The sequence below is a fragment of the Aquarana catesbeiana genome, linkage group LG08 (assembly GCF_042186555.1).
Source record: "Aquarana catesbeiana isolate 2022-GZ linkage group LG08, ASM4218655v1, whole genome shotgun sequence".
Classification (NCBI taxonomy): domain Eukaryota; kingdom Metazoa; phylum Chordata; class Amphibia; order Anura; family Ranidae; genus Aquarana; species Aquarana catesbeiana.
In genome coordinates this window covers 74,120,960-74,137,253 of record NC_133331.1, presented here as the reverse complement: position 1 = coordinate 74,137,253, position 16,294 = coordinate 74,120,960, and the positions used below count along the sequence as shown (strand labels likewise).

The 16,294-nt window shown below is 43.0% G+C and overlaps 1 protein-coding gene across 1 annotated transcript in view; it reads left to right on the top strand.

Annotated features, from left to right (window-relative positions):
- The window catches only part of RIMKLB (ribosomal modification protein rimK like family member B), a 64,548-nt gene that overhangs the window by 10,539 nt on the left and 37,715 nt on the right, over positions 1 to 16,294 (top strand). Inside the window, exon 2 of the mRNA XM_073595976.1 lies at positions 11,184 to 11,267. The gene's annotated coding sequence lies outside the window, so the exon portion shown is untranslated. The remainder of the gene's footprint in view (positions 1 to 11,183; positions 11,268 to 16,294) is intronic.

The window sequence follows — 16,294 nt, the reverse complement described above, 5'->3', positions numbered from 1 at the left end:
AGTCACAGGCGGGGGAAGGAACAGGACCTGTAAGTGTTGGTGAACTGCAGCAGAGGGAAATTGGGTCTCCTGCCCTGCCAGGCAGGCCCATGCTGTGTAGTAGAGATGTGTAATTATTCAGTCAGGGTAGGCAATTACAAATCTTGTGTGTTTATCTGTTTGCTTTAGTTGAGTTTTAATATTAGATTTCGTTTTTAATGAATGTTTGAAAATGAAATCAGGTCCTATGTAGGGCATGTCTGCCTCTCCAGTATTTCAGTGTTGCTAGAAATTTAGCATTAAGTATTATAAAAAAATGCCCTCAGCTTTTGCTCAGAATTGTTCCAGCACATATTGAAGTAAATTTGCATTTTACTTTTCTGAAGAAAGCATGACTGCTATGATAGAAGATGATGTAGGTCACATGAATGTCCTGCAGATACTGCTGATTGATTCGCTAATAGCGGCAGTCGGCAGGGCATTAACAGCCTTTTAATAGGATGGGTGGCATTGAGCGCTGTAATGTCAGCATGCCATAGATCTGCTCCTCTATCCCAGCAAGGGGGCCGTAAGGCTGATCTGCAGGGGAGCTTCATGGGGCAGAAGTTCTGTAGTTGGCAGTGACCAGGCTCATGTGTTGGAAACTACTGTCTTTGCGTTTTGATAGAATCTGCTTTATGGCCTTTATTTAGTAAAGTGCAAGGTGTGCATCCTAGAAATCTTAGTGATACTAAAATGGTTGTGTTTTTTTTTTTTTTTTTCCCCCTTCTAACAAGTATGCCTATACTTGCCTGTTATGTGCAATGGCTTTGCACAGAGCTGCCCCAATCCTCCTTTTCTGGGGTCCCCCACCGGTGCTCCAGGCCCCTCTTCGTTGGGTGCCCCACAGAAAGCTGCTTTCCATGGGGACACCCGTGCAGGCTCGCTCCCGAGTCCCGCTGCTGCATCCATTAACAGACAGGGGGACTCGGCACTATTCCTGTCTCACAGCTTTTGATTGACAGCAGCAGGAACCAATGGATTCTGCTGTTATCAATCTGTTCTAAGAAGATTGTGACAGCAACTGGAGCCGCTGCTCTTGTGCACATCACTGGATCGGATGGGCTGCGGTAAGAAAAGGGGGGGGGGCTGCGCTGCAGCACAAAGTTTTTCACCTTAATGCATTGGGGTGAAAAACCTTAAGGCCCCTTTCACACGATCTGCCTGTGCGTTTTTTCAGGCGGGTCTGAGCAGGCCACCCATTGACTTGTTTGGTCAGGTGGATATCAGTGGAGATGTGTCCACTGACGCCTGCCATCTGATCCGACAAGATCCACTGAAAGCAGACGGGTGGCGATACGCTTGCCATTCGTCCATTGGATGAAAACTGACATGTTGACCATTTTCATCCGATCTTCCCATGACAGGTCCGTCCCTGCAGTAAGCATAGACGGACCTGTCATACGCCTGCTCAGCTGGGGATTAACAGCAATCCTCCACTAAGCTAGCGGAGCCCGCTGAGCGGATCTGCCCCATGTGAAAGGGGTCTAAGGCTTCAGAACCACTTAAAACTCCAAACAAGAAATGTAATGTATTGCAGCTTACCAAATCATTAAATGTGGTGGCTGCATTCTTTTTTGGCTTTTTTCCCCCCCTCTGTTTTCTGGCCAGTAACATTCCACCTGTATTGGTGAGACACAACTCTGGATGAAGGAGCACAGGGGGCAACTTCAGACAGTGGCATTGTCAATCGGGGGGAGGGGAGTGTTAGATGGCCTAGCAGATTTGGATACACTAACAGATTGAAGCCAAACTCCAGCTGATACTTTATAAGTGGTTACAGCAGCAGTGGGGTTTTTTTGTAAAGGTTTTATGAGCACTTCTTTTAAAAAACATCACTTACTGGCTAAATCACCAGATGAAAATAGAAGAAAGCCTAAACAAAAACAAATGCAGCCAACACATCTAAGAATTAGTAAGCTGCAGTATATTTGTTTGATTTTGGGGTTAATGCCATTTTTTAATTCTGTGCTGCCATGTTGATAAAAGTACATACAGTATGCTGCTCCATGGTCAGTGTTTCTCCATGGCTTAGTGTCTAACCTTTAGAAAGTGGTAGCTGGAAAGCAAACATTTTTCATCGAATTGACTGCAGTGCAGCCTGTCTGGCATGGTTCCCAAAGTAAATTTAGTTGTAGTTATCAAGCTGGATTGGAGGAAGGTTTTGCCTATGGCTGGATGCCAGTCATGCGTCTGGCTACTGCTGGGAGATGAGTGACCCTATGGTTAGGACCCCATCACCTTCAAATAAGTCTAACCATGGCCTTTCTGCTGCTCCTCTCTACTGGCATGGACTTGTGTGCTTAGGAGCTGAGGCACTCAGGATTTTAAATATAAAGCCTCTGCAGTTTGTATTTTTTGTGCAATAAACAGACATTTTGAGAATTTTTTTTTTAACTTTCTGCTATAAAACATCCAATAAAATTGTAAAACAAATTTCTTCATAAATGGGCCAATATGTATTCTGCTACATATTTTTGGTATAAAAAAAATTCCAAATAAGCGTACAATTGGTTTGTGCAAACATAGCGTCTACAGATGAAGGTGTGTTGGATTTTTTTTTTTTTTTTTGATTAGGACTTACATTGCTGCGATATTGTGGTGGACAATCTGACACTTTGTGGGACCCAGTGACACTAATAGTGATCAGTGCTAGAAATATACTTTCACTGTACTGACGCTGAAAGAGAAGGGGTTAAACATCTAGGGCAATCAAAGGGTTAACGGTGTGCCTAACCAGTGTTTGTGTGTACTATGTGAGCTGTTTTACTAAGGGAATTGATGGCTTTTCTTTCCCTGCTTTGCTCCGTCCAGCCTCTCTCCTCCGCAAAACAGCGGATGGCGGCGGACATCCATTGGCTGGCAACCGCTGATTGGCTTCTGCTGTGACAGCAGAAACTGTGCGCCTCCTACCTGGAAGTGCAGAATCGCGTATATACAGAACAGTCATCCTGTAGCAGTAAGTTGGCTGTGGAGTGGTCGTGAAGTGGTTATGTGGCTGTTTGCCCGGGCACATCTTGCCTTTACACAGCAGTTTGATGTACCCCTCACCTAACCATAGCTTTTGGGGTCCTCGGTTGATTATTGTGCTTCTGTTCTTTGTAATGTACATGTTCAGCCTTGCTAAGGATACTTGGAAAATATCCATAAAACATGGAGGCAGTTTTCAGCTCCTGGAAAAATCAGTGCATGTAAATTATGCAAAACAGAAGGGCGCCCGGTCTGTATGCCCACGTTCAGCTTATCTTTGATTTTCAGCTTGCGTAAACAAACCAGGCAGATGGTCATGCATTGCTGCTTACATAAACATCTGATTTTTATGGCTTCTGTACCAGGAAGGCTCCAGAATTAGTGGGGTAACTCCATGTCCTTGTAATGTCACCTAGTTATTGGGTAACCTGTTTCTTTGATAAACATGTCCTATTCCATCTTCTACGGTAAAGGGTAAGTTCTCCTTTTATCAGAATAGTGCCTATTCAGGTTGGGGGCGCCTGTAGATTAAAACAATCTGTGCAGCTCTGACCAAAGCCAAATAATGCCTTTGCTATAGGTGTAGGCCATCTACGCACCTCCCAAAGCCTAGCTGAAATACTCCCAGAGATGGCTTCCATCCTGTTTTTTTGCTAGGAAGTTGCTATGGCACTTCTAGCTGTAACTGCTCACCCTCCATCACATGAGGGAGCTCTAAAATCGTTGCAACAGAGGAGAAAGAGCATATACAAAGGGGGTTGAATTAGTTGAGAATGTCGTAGCAACAGGGCAGGACTGGATGGGAATTTTTCAGTCAGGCTTTGGAAGAGTATGTAAAGAGTGTTAATGGCTTACAATCTATAGCAAGGGTATTTTAACTTTGGTCAAAGTTGTACAGTTTGCTTTTATCTACAAATGCCCATTATCTGCTGCTTAGGCCATGGGTGTTTGACCTGCGTCCTCCCAGCTGTTGCAAAACTACAAGTCCCATGAGGCATTGCAAGGCTGACAGTTACAAGCCTGATTCAAAGGCAGAGGCGTGATGGGACTTTTAGTTACGCAACAGCTTGAGGACCCATGGCTTAGGCAGTTTTTTGGTAAAGGTCAAGTAATCCTTTAACCACTTAAATAACAGACCAATTCTGACACTTCTCACATGTAAAAATCTACCTAATATTTTTTTTTTTTTTTTTTGAACTCCAAACATTATTTGTCTATATCTATAGTTTTTTTTAGCAGAGGCTCTATAGAATAAAATGGGCGTTGGGATTTGGATTTAAAAAAATGCACTTTAATTTTATTGCGTGCACACACAATATAATACCGGCATTTTTGGTAAAATTATAAAACATGTTAAATTGAGTAAATGGATGTCTAATGCTTTAAAATTGCGTCCACCCGTGGAATGGCACCAAACTACGGTACTTCAGATTATCCATAGAGGACACTTTAAACACCTTTACAGGTTACCAGCCTAGAGTTAGAGGCCTGGCACTAGAATTATTGCTCTCGCTCGGGCTTCCGTGACGATACTTCAAATGTGTGTTGCGATCGCCGTTCACTTATGGGTGCAGGACTTGCGTATGCATTTGCACATAAGCACGGGGGCGCTTGCTAGCACATTATGTGACCCCCTGCAAATGATGCCTGCAGACTCTGGCTCTGTGACTGGCCGAAGCTGCGTGTCAAAGTGACGGCGGTGCACGGCGCTCGTGAAGAAACGGGGGGGGGGGGGGGGTGTTCACAGCGCATGAGTCGATGACATCATTGGTGCAGTATACAGTAAATGTCTCCTAAATGGCGCACATTCAGAATATATTTACAGTGCCTTAATAGGTAAGCCTTATTCTAGACTTGCCTATAGTTACAACTTGCAAAGGGAGGTTTACAACCTCTTTAACTTTATTGCTATCACATGGGATTAACCGCATTCCTTTATAGCGGCATGGGCCATGACAGCTCCTTTTTATAGAGGGATCTGGCCTCCAACGCAGCCGATCAGACACAGATCGGTTTGATTGGCTGCTTTTTCTGCCTAACGGCCAGGTAAACAGAGGTGGAAGTGACAAAAATCCTTATAGCTTCCAGTTTCTGGGGTCACAGAGGGAGGAATGACTTCCATTCCTCTGTAGTGTCGCCGCTAGTCCCATTACTCCGGGGTTTTGTGATTGGAGGGCAGAGCCTGGGACCGCCATCTTCACTATTAAGAAATCCAGGTACAACTTTATTCCAATAAAAATCAGGTGCACAATCCTAAAAGTATCCACATTTTGAGGGTCCAAAAACACCCCCTTAAATCAGGGCTTGATTTAAAGCCATGTGGATAGGTTGGAAGTGAATTGGAGCATTAATGTTTCTTCCAGTTGATTACAAGCCTCGGGTCTTGTTAACAGCTAGTTTGGCAGCTCTTCAGTGGTGTAGTGCTTCAGATCTTCACATTCCATTGTCTAGCAGGGGAGGAGACCTTATTTTTCACTGCCGCATTTCAGTGACAAATTATAGGTACTTGTATACCACCATCAATTTACACAGCACTTTACACATACTGTGCATTCACATTAGTCCCTGCCCTCAGGGAGCTTGCTGTCTAACGTGCCTAACATTCAGTCATACATGCACACACTAGGGCCAATTTAGATAGGAACTAATTAACCCACCAGCATGTCTTTGGAGTGTGGGAGGGAGAACACGCAAACTCCAGGCAGGTATCGCTGTTTGGGATTCAAACCAATGACCCCAGTGCTGCCAACAAAGGTCTCGTCCCTCCCCCAGCCTGTGATTGGGCAGTGAAAGGAGAAGCAGACTAAGCTACTGTTAGACCTCATACACACTATTAGATTCTCTGCAGATTTTTTTTCTTCAGATTTAACAAAACCATATCATGAGGTCAAACCTTAAAGTGGTTGTAAACTCAAGAAAAAAAAAAACAACCTGCAAGACAAAGGCATTATGAGCTAGTATGCATAGCATACTAGCTCATTATGAAATACTTGCCTTAGATTGAAGCCCCTGCAGTGGTCCTGGCACACTGCTCTGCCCGGTGACATATCTCCCGGAGTTATTTCCAGGTATCGTGGGCTCCAGCGCTGTGATTGGCCAGAGCCGTGATGACGTCACTCCTGCACATGCGAGCGGGATCCGCCAGTAATGGCCTATCGGCTGCAGCAATGGCACGAACGACCAGTTGCTTCAGTGCGCATGTGCTGATAACGTCAGCACATGTGGATACAGGGGATATCTCCTAAACCGTGTAAGTTTAGGAGATATCCACGGTAGCTACAGGTAAGCCTTATTATAGGCTTACCTGTAGAAAAAAGTGGTCTGTAAGGGATTACAACCACTTTAAAGCCTCGTACACACGAACGGATTGCTGGCCAACAAAGTGTCAGACTTTTGTCCGAAGGGCGTGTGCCAGGAACTTGTCCTGCATACAAACGGTACACAATTGTCAGCCAACAAACACGAACGTAGTGACGTACTATGTGGAATTTCAGCTATTGAGCGCCATCCTTTGGGCACCTTCTGCCAATGTCATGTTTGGTGAGCATTGATTCCGAGCATGTGTGTTTGTACTTTTGTGTGACGGACTTGTATACAGACGATACAAAAATCTGACAACAGACCGCTGTTCATCAAATTTACTAGCCTGTCATCCAACATTTTGTTAGCAGAAAGTTGGCCAATAATTGTCTGATGGAACGTACTTAACTGTCGGATTTTAGGTGAACAGTCTGTCATCACACAATTCCCTGCTGAAAATCCGATCGTGTGTACGAAGCTTTAGAGTTTCAGTTTGTATTCTATCAGGCAGGCCCTTGCACTACATGGTTTTGGTAAGTTTGAAGACAAATCTGCAGAAAATCTAATAGTGTGTATGGGGGTCTGACTCTGCTCTTTCTGTCAGCATGCTTCTTGCACTGCAGCACAACTGGTTCCTTGTGCTTATTCTCACCTTCCAAGTATGAGCTCTGCTGTACTGAGCCTGCAAGATGCTGGTACCAGGTCACATTTGTGCTGTTATTGTCAAACATTGAGTGAAGGACTCAATTAATTTGTCTTTTATATCTGAATGGAGTTCAGCTTTAATGTGTTGCACATTCGACATCAATAACATGGTACGCTTCAGTAATAGTAATGTCGCACACGCCAAGGTTCTGGTTATGAAATCCTCTTGGCTGGCACAGACCATATTATGTAGATTTGTACAATCACACAGCTTGCAATTATAGATCTTTTGGAAGGTTTGACAATAGTTTTATATAACCTTAACAATTTTTTGTGATTGATTGGTTCTTTTGTTCCCCACCCCCAGCATGGGTATAGATTTCTGTACAGTCAACCTAACCTTGTAATATGGGATATTAGAGCTGGAGACGTGTGTGTTTTTTTTTTTTTTTTTTTTTTTTCTTTTTTTTTCTTTTCCTGCAGTCAGTAGAATGCATCCGCTTGCTTTCTGAAAGGTCTGCTGGCTCCTGAATTAACTTGTCGGCACCTGTCTGGATTGTCATCCTATACTTTATCATGTTCAGCCGCTGTAAATGTGCGCATGTTACAAAAAGCAGAATTTTTTTTTTATGTTTAAAGCAGAATCAAACTTAGGGGAAAAAGCATAAAGATGGCCTTGGTGAGCCTCGTGTCATAATGTACATCATATTCACATCATATGGCAAACTTGACTACCAAGCTATCCCCTCTAGCACTGCGGTGTCGGCGCTCTCAGCCATTATGGAGAGTTTCCACCTTTTTCCGGCCTTCCTTTTTAGGTTCAAACTCTTAGGCCTCTTGATTGGCTGGGCCACAATGACGTCACTCCCACTCATGCAGTCTGATCCTGGTTGACAGATTTCATCTATCACAAGTTTTGCTAGTGCTGCTGCTCCTCTGAAAGGCGATTCACGATCCGCTGACAAAGCACCTTGTCCCCATGTTGATGAGGATAAGGGACTCTTCCCCACAACCATTGCCTAGTGAGTGTGAGGGTAGCTTACTGGAATCTGTAAGCCAAAAGACCCCCCCAGACCCCCCATATGAGTGTGGGTTAGGTACCCCCCCGCATTCCTCAAAAGTCAATAAAAACACAATTCAGTTTTTTGACAAGTCCTTTTATTTAAAATATTAACCACTTGCGTAACAGCCATCAGTTTTACTGTGGCAAAATGGCACAGCTGGGCGAAACAACGTTTCCTTACATCACCTTTTGGCCACTAGGGGTGCTCTTCGCCGGAGCATGTGCCTAGAGCCAATGCGGGAGTGATGACCACCGGGCACAGTTAACCTCTTCCATACCAGTGACTTTTACACAGTAATGAGTGCATTTTGATAGCACCGATCACTGTATGATTGTCAAGTGTCCAATGTGTCCTCCATAATGTCTCAGTCCCGATTTAAATTTTTTTACTAGTAAAAAAAAATTTAAAAATGTCATAAATCTAGCCCCTATTTTGTAGACGCTATAACTTTTGCGCAAACCAATCAATATACGCTTATTGCTATATTTTTGAAAAAAAAATTAGAATGCATATCGGCCTTAACTGAGAATTTTTTTTTTTTGATAAAAAAATGGGATATTATAGCAAAAAGTAAGATTGTGGGTTTTTTTTTCTAAATTGTTGCTCTTTTGTTTATAGCGCAAAAAATAAAACGCAGAGGTGATCAAATGCCACCAAAAGAAAGCTCTATTTGTGGGCAAAAAAGACTTAACCGATGAATCTTCCTTACTGCTGACAGGGATGAGTCTCTGTTCGGATGCTGGCAGGTGCCTGCTCCTAACACCACAAATCCCACACAAAAATGCATAATACCCATGTAGATGCAATTTTGATATACTTCTATTGAAGTCTAAGGACCACAAAATCGCACCAAAGTAGCGTGGGAGCCTTCCTCAAAGTCACAATGCAGCCGCGCTGCATTGATGTAAAAGGGCACCATTGGAAGCAATTTTGTTTCCACTGTCATGTGATTCATGCAACCCAAATCAAATCCGTGTGATCCAGGCTTGAATGGCTGTGCAGGGGGTGTGTCAGCACTGTTATCCCAGCCAGAAAACTGACCACGCTAGGATGGATGTGCGCTCATGCTTAGTGTGGTCAGTTCTTATGAGGAAAGCAGGACTGGCAGGAACACCAGGGATTTCACACACAGGAAGCAATGCAAAGAACAGGATACTTTCTCATATCGGGAATATGAAATGTTGGGGTAACATTCCTTAATTGTTTGAAACGTTTATAGCTTCAGTCTACAAGCTGATTTCTTTTCTTTTTTTTTTTTTACAAATTCCAACAAATCATAAAAACTGAAATCCAAGAAAGAAAAAACAATTGCAAAGTGTGAAAATGTAAAGCAGCAGGAGGAGCAAAGCTGCGTTATGTTTTTTAAAATGGGAATAAAAATGTAATTCTGACATCAATCAGGAAAATGGGAAATGATGAACATTGTGATGTGATATCTGCCCTGCAGAGAGAATTGAGGGGTAAAGGCCCCCCTGTGTACCGTCTGTCACTGGCTGTGTGTGAGCAGTATGAAGAAATATTTTCTGTGTACAGTGAACGGATCAGGACACGCTCTGTATTCTCCAGAATGTAAAGCCGGCTATACACATAGTTTTTTTTTTTTTTTTTTTTATCACTAAAGTTGAAAACATGCCAATTTTGACCCCATGAATGGCTGGAAAAAAACTTTAAATTTCCTTGAAATTCTGCTAGTGTATGGCCAGCATCTTAAAGTATATGTACCCATTTAGTTTTAAATAGAAATGGAAGGCCAAATCATTCTGTATAGATATAAACATTTTTATAAATACGTCCCCCCCCCCCCCCCCCCTTCCCTTCCCTTTTTTTTATAGGCGTTCACATAAGCTCTGTTCTCGGCTGCATTAGAACTGGGGGGGGACCAGCAGCACACTGGGCTTCCCAGTAGAAGGCTGTGCAGTGGGGAGATGTCAGGACTACTGTACCATGCCAACCGGTGCACTGTAATTGGGGTGTAATTAGGTGAACATTGACACCCACGTGGTTTTGAACTTGGTGCAGGAAACACACACAGAACATGGGTTTCCTGCACCGTGTTCTGCTGTGAACCGACCCTTAAAAAAAAAAAGTAAACGTAGCCTTTTAAACTAAACCCATCAATACTCGCCTTTCACAGGTGCCGACATCTTCCGGTTTCAAGATCTTTGGCTGTCTTGGCCAGTATGGTGTAACTCTTCATTCCTCCTTCTTACTGATCACCAATTCCCTCCTCTCCAGTGTATGGGGATGCGTCTGCCACTGACCTCCTCCCAATGGATTGGGGGTCTGCTGCTCTTCTACCAATGGATCGGATGGGGGGGCATCTGCCACTAACCTTCTCCCAACAGGTAGAGGTGTCCACCCCTGACCTCCCAACGGCCGGGGGGGGGAGGGGGGGGTGTGAGTGTCTGCCACTGACCTCCTCTCACTGAATTGGGCTGGGGGGAGGGGGCATCTGCCACTAACTTCCTCCTAGTGTGGCAGGGCGGTAAAAATTTTTTTTTTTGTTTTTTTTGCTGTTTCCTACTTGCTGATTATGAGGTCTCATGGGTTTCATAAAGTGTTTTTTTTTTTTTTTTTTGCAGGGGTTTGTTAAAACCCAGAAATATCAATGCACTTTGCAGGCGTATCCAGAGCAGTGCCACGGTTCCTTCAGACATCTTTTTTTTTTTTTTCCCCCATGTGTCCATCTTCAGACATAAAGATTTATTTTTTATAACTGTAATTACTTCAGAGGAAAAGGGTGTCTGATTGGCTTTCATTATTTCTTTTGTTAGATATTTGGGGATGTTTTAGTGATTGGGATATAGAAGCTCATCCTGTCCTCCAATTCGATTGCTTAGGTAGTATAAACTTGACATTTGGATAAGACATAATAATGGCCAATCCGGGCATTGCCGCAGATCAGCGGAGTCAGCCGTAATCTGAAGATAACAGGAAGCCGATAACGGCAGGACTATTGATGACAGCAATGGAAATAGATTGCTGAAATGTAACTTTTTAGCTGTCTGTATTGTCTGCTTCCTGTTATGTGAAGACCGTGTACTGGTGAAGTTGCTACATTGTAACGGGAGTTGTTTACCAACATGTGTGGGAATATTTTTATGTAACGCAGGATGTTGTGACTTAATTGGCTGCACATTGCATCGGCCCTTCGGCTCATTATTTTTCCTTTTCTGTCTTCTGCAGGTTTAATAGCTTTTAGAAGAATCGGTGTTCCCAAGTCTCAGCAACAGTCCAGGCTCCAGCCCACCCCTCCAGCTGCAACTCAATGTAGGTATATCCCATAATGCTTTACAAGTAGTTGGGGCATCTGTGCTTAACTTTTTTTTTTTTTTTTTTTTTCCCCACAGTAGTTTAGTGTCACTATAGTAACACTACTATGGGGGAGGGAGTGTTTATCAGGGATTTTTTTTTTTTTACTTTTAGTTGCTGTTAGTGATCACTGTTACAGCAATGTTTTCAATGTCGTAAATGGGTTACATAACAGCTGTGATTACTACTGATCTGTGATTGGTTACAGCTAATTACATGGTACTTTGGCCCAGGCACCATGCACATCTGCCTGCCGAATTTTCACAGCTGCCACACTTATGGAGTGTCTGATGCCTGCGACCTCTGCTGTTAAATTTGGTGGCTCTTGTGTCCAATGAATGGGACCATCATCTGGGAGGCATCCAACACACCTGAGTGTCAAATGTGAAGATGTTGCCTGACTCTTTGCTCGGCAAGAGAATGAAGATCTGCTGAATGGGTAGGAGAGAGAGATTATGGCTGAACCTATGGGCAGTAACCCCGTGTGTTTTGGTTTTTATTCTTTCCTGTGAAAGCCGTCCGACCAGCTCACTAGCTGCTGAATTGCTTTCAGGAGGGGACGTCCCCCTGAACCCTCTCGACGATGTTTCTTGGGCTTGCTGGTTTTTTTTTTTTTTTTTTTTTTTTTTTTTTTTTTTTTTTTACTGGCGCGCAAGAAACGAACCAATGGTGTGGCCTGCTGGTCAGAGGATGACGGCGAAAACACATTATTTTTTTGCTTTTAAAGGTAAGAGTTGATCCTTTTGGCCCCTGATCTCTCCATAAAGAGGACCTGTCATCTGTTTACATTCCTTGTAATAGGAATAAAAGTGATCGAAAAAATGTAAATTTGAGGGACAGTGTAAAAATAAAATGAGATTTTTTTTAAAAAAGCGCCCCCACCCTTGTGTATGCTTCTGCACGCGAGCACGGATGTCGCACACGCATATGTAAACGGTGTTCGCACCACACATGTGAGGTATTGTCACGAGCGAGAGCAATAATTCTAGTGCTAGACCTCTAACCATTAACAGGTAACCCTTGATTTTTTATTTGTCGCCTATGGAGAGTAGTTTGTCGCCATTCCACGGACGTGCACGTTTTTAACCCCTTCCCGCCGACCGTACGCAGATATGCGTACTCGGCTTTCCGGGGTTATACCAGGATGATGCCCGCAGCTGCAGGCATCATCCCGGTACCGTTGTTTACTGCGGGCGATCGGCTACCCGTGTATAACAACCGATGCTGCTAAAAGCCGCTCGGCTGTTTTACCGGAGGAGCGGGAGGGGACATCCGCCACCTCCCGCCGCTGTTACCGGGCCTCCCGTGCGATCGGGAGGCCCGGTGTCCGTTCGGCTGCCTTCGGCGGCTGGGGGCGGACTGGAACGAAGCTGCGAGCGGCTTCGTTCCAGCCTTCTTGTTGTAAACGCGGAAGCGACGTCATGACGTCACTTCCCGTTTACTCGGCTGCCAATGGCGCCGAATTTTAAAAAGTACACAGTATTCAGAATTGCCGTTTTCGGCGATCTGAATACTTTGAAGTGTAAAGGAGGGATGGGGGGTCTTTTAGACCCCCCCATCCCTCCATAAAGAGTACCTGTCACCACATATTACTGTCACAAGGGATGTTTACATTGCTTGTGACAGCAATAAAAGTAAAAAAAAAAAAAAAAATTTTAAACACAATTTATAAAGTACAAAAATAAATAAAATAAATAAAAAAAAAAAAAAAAATTTTTTAAAGTGCCCCTGTCCCCGCGAGCTCGCGCAGCGAAGAAAACGCATACGGAAGTCGCGCCCGCATATGTAAACGGTGTTCAAACCACACATGTGAGGTATCGCCGCGATCGTCAGAGCGAGAGCAATAATTCTAGCCCTAGACCTCTGTAGCTCAAACCTGGTAACCGTAAAAAATGTTTAAAGCGTCGCCTATGGAAATTCAAAGGTACCGTAGTTCGTCGCCATTCCACAAGTGCGTGCAATTTTATAAAGGGTGACATGTTTGGTATCTATTTACTCGGCGTAACATCATCTTTCACATTATACAAAAAAATTGGTAACTTTACTGTTTGGATTTTTTAAAATTCATGAAAGTGTCACTTCCAAAAATTTGCGTTTTAAAACACCGCTGCACAAATACCGTGTGATAAAAAATATTGCAACAATCGCCATTTTATTCTCTAGATTCTCTGCTAAAAAAATATATATAATGTTTGGGGGTTCTAAGTCATTTTCTAGCAAAAAATACGGATTTTAACTTGTAAACACCAAATTTCAAAAATAGGCTTAGTCATGAAAGGGTTAAAGCATGATTTGTTTGGTATCCATTTACATGGCTTAACATCTTTTTATATTTTACAAAAAAATTGTATTGGGTATGTTTTTGTTTAATTCATAGTGTATTTTTAAAAGTGTTTGAAAAACTGCTGCACATGTACTGTCTAGCAGAGGGTCTCTGGGGTGTATGTATTCTAGCAAAAAATACCAATTTAAACTTGTAAACAAAGTGACAGAAAAGGCCTGGTCTTCAAATTATTAACCAGGTTTTCTTTTGCAGGCTTTTCATTTTTAAACCGGTAAATGTATAGACAGAGATGCAGTACTGCCATTAAAAAAAAAAAAAAAAATTCCAGGTGTGGATATTTTTTATAGATGTTACATTGGTCTAGCTTTAAACCCATGTAACTATGTATATACCATACCTGGCTGATGAGCCTTCAAGCTGGAAATATCTGTAGACACCGCTTCTATTGATTTCCACTAGCTTCTGGATCCTGTGCTGAGCCTTTGCCCTGCTGTGTTCTGAACACAGGATGACAGGCGCCCTTCAGAGAACGCTTTGCATTTTCTGAATGAAGGTGGGGAATATGAAATTACCCGCCCCACCTGTCCACATATTGTGTTTTGATAGTATTTGTTGGCCTGAAATTTAGCGATTAATAAATCTGATATCAAGTTTACATAATGTCAGATTAGGAGCAAGGTGTGCTGCCTGGACTGTCAAGTACAACGCTGTTGCCTCTGTTTTTAATTACAACTAATCTCCTGGGAAGCCGCTAAGCAAACACCTTTTAACGTGCAAACTCTTATATGTGCGATTTGGTCACTTGTGACACGGGCTGGTTAGGGACCTTCATTTTCTACCAGTAAAGTGACAATAAATCTCAAATCTATATAAATCTGCTACTTAATGGCCCTGTAATATAGTTTTCACTTAATAGTCTTTCTGCTAACATCCTCTGTTGCCTCCTGAACTTCTCCTTTTCCCCCTCACTTCTGTTTGTTTGGAACAAGCAGTGCACATTAGCTGTACAAAAAAATTGTCCACTGCTCTCACCTATAATTGGCCCTTACAGCAAGGAGAATTGGAAGGCAACGTATAACAAAAAAAGACCAAGGTAAAAATCCAAGGAGAATTCCAAGCTCTACTTACCGACCAGCCTGCGACCAACCAGGTTACCCTGCATGTTTAGGAGAGATTCCTTGTACCTTCAGATGAGCTTGCCTGTAGGTACTGGTGATCAAGCGGTGTTTACTACCGCTTTAAACATTAGATTGTTAGCACGCAGTAAATTGAAAGATCTAGGGCTGGTTCGGAATGATGACCCTTTCCTCTTCTGAGGGGTTACAGGAAGCCAATATATTGTGGCTTTTAGGTGCTTATAAATTGGACCTTTTTTAAAAGTTAATGTTTTAATGTGTTCACAGCCAGACTAAAATTCTGTCTAGTTTGTGGAGTTGAATTTTTAAATCTTTGTCAGACCTGACTGATGGACTGGATGGAACAAGCTGTAAAATGATGGTACTACCAAGCATGACACAACGTTCACATGATTGATTCCCTTAAAGTGGATGTAAACCCAATGTCATCCTTTCTAAACTACTGCCATAGGGGTTACCTATGAGGATATACATGCATCCTGCATGTATCTTTACCTGTCAAATGTCTCCCCTCTGTCTGTTCTTAGACCCGAAAAACTGCATATTCTGTGGGTGGGTCTGTTGTCTGGAGCTCGGTGGGTGGAGTCATGTCAGTAGACTCCCCGCCCACCTCTACACTCCCCTTGTCAATATGCATTTTCTCCTGTGTATTTCTAACACTAAACTTCTGCTATGATCTCTAACATCCAGTGAAAAGACAGAAAAGTAACCACATGACTTCAGCATGCCAAATCATGCTGAGGTGTGGAACAGCCAATCCTTGCAGAGCTGCTGAAGAAAGGAGTGGGAGGGGATTAAAAAATACTGCATGTCTTTTAGGCTAGTGCACGAGATATGTAAATCACCTGTCACTCACAGCAAGGGGGAGGATTTGACAAAGTTTTTCTGTTTGTCAAGATTTATCTCACTAAACAATAAGAGGATTGCTCAGAGATGGATTACCTCTGTGGCAAGACTGGGCTCAAATGATAGGAAATCTTATACTCTACAGTTTGATATTAAAAAAAAAAAGGGTTTACATCCACTTTAACATCTTTGAAGGCAAAGGTCACATGTTGCACTCTTAAATAACAGCATGATTGTATGCAATTAGAAAATTCAGATTTCTCCTCCCTATCAATACTCTGTAGTTCAGCCACAATTCTGTACCACAGGTTTATCAAGACACTCTCTGAAGGTCCCAGTGTTCAGAACTGTAGATAATAGGGGTTGATTTACTTAAACTGGAGGGTGCAAAATCTGGTGCAACTCTGCATAGAGACCAATCAAATTCTTACCTCAGCTGCTTCAATTAAGATTCAAATATGGAAGCTGATTGGTTTCTTTGCAGACTTTGTGTAATTCAGTTTTTTTAGTAAATCAACCCCAATGTATAAAGCTGAAGTCTCGCCTGATTGGAGATGTTCGGTTCCTAGTCCCGAACACATGTCTGCCAGGAAGCTGTCACCTGTACTGGACCAATCTGTGGCCAAGGCATTCCCCTCCCCACCGCTGTGTGTGTATACACATCCTGTGTATGCATGCAGCTGCAGAGCGCATAATGCCCCAGCTGCAGTTTAGTCCAG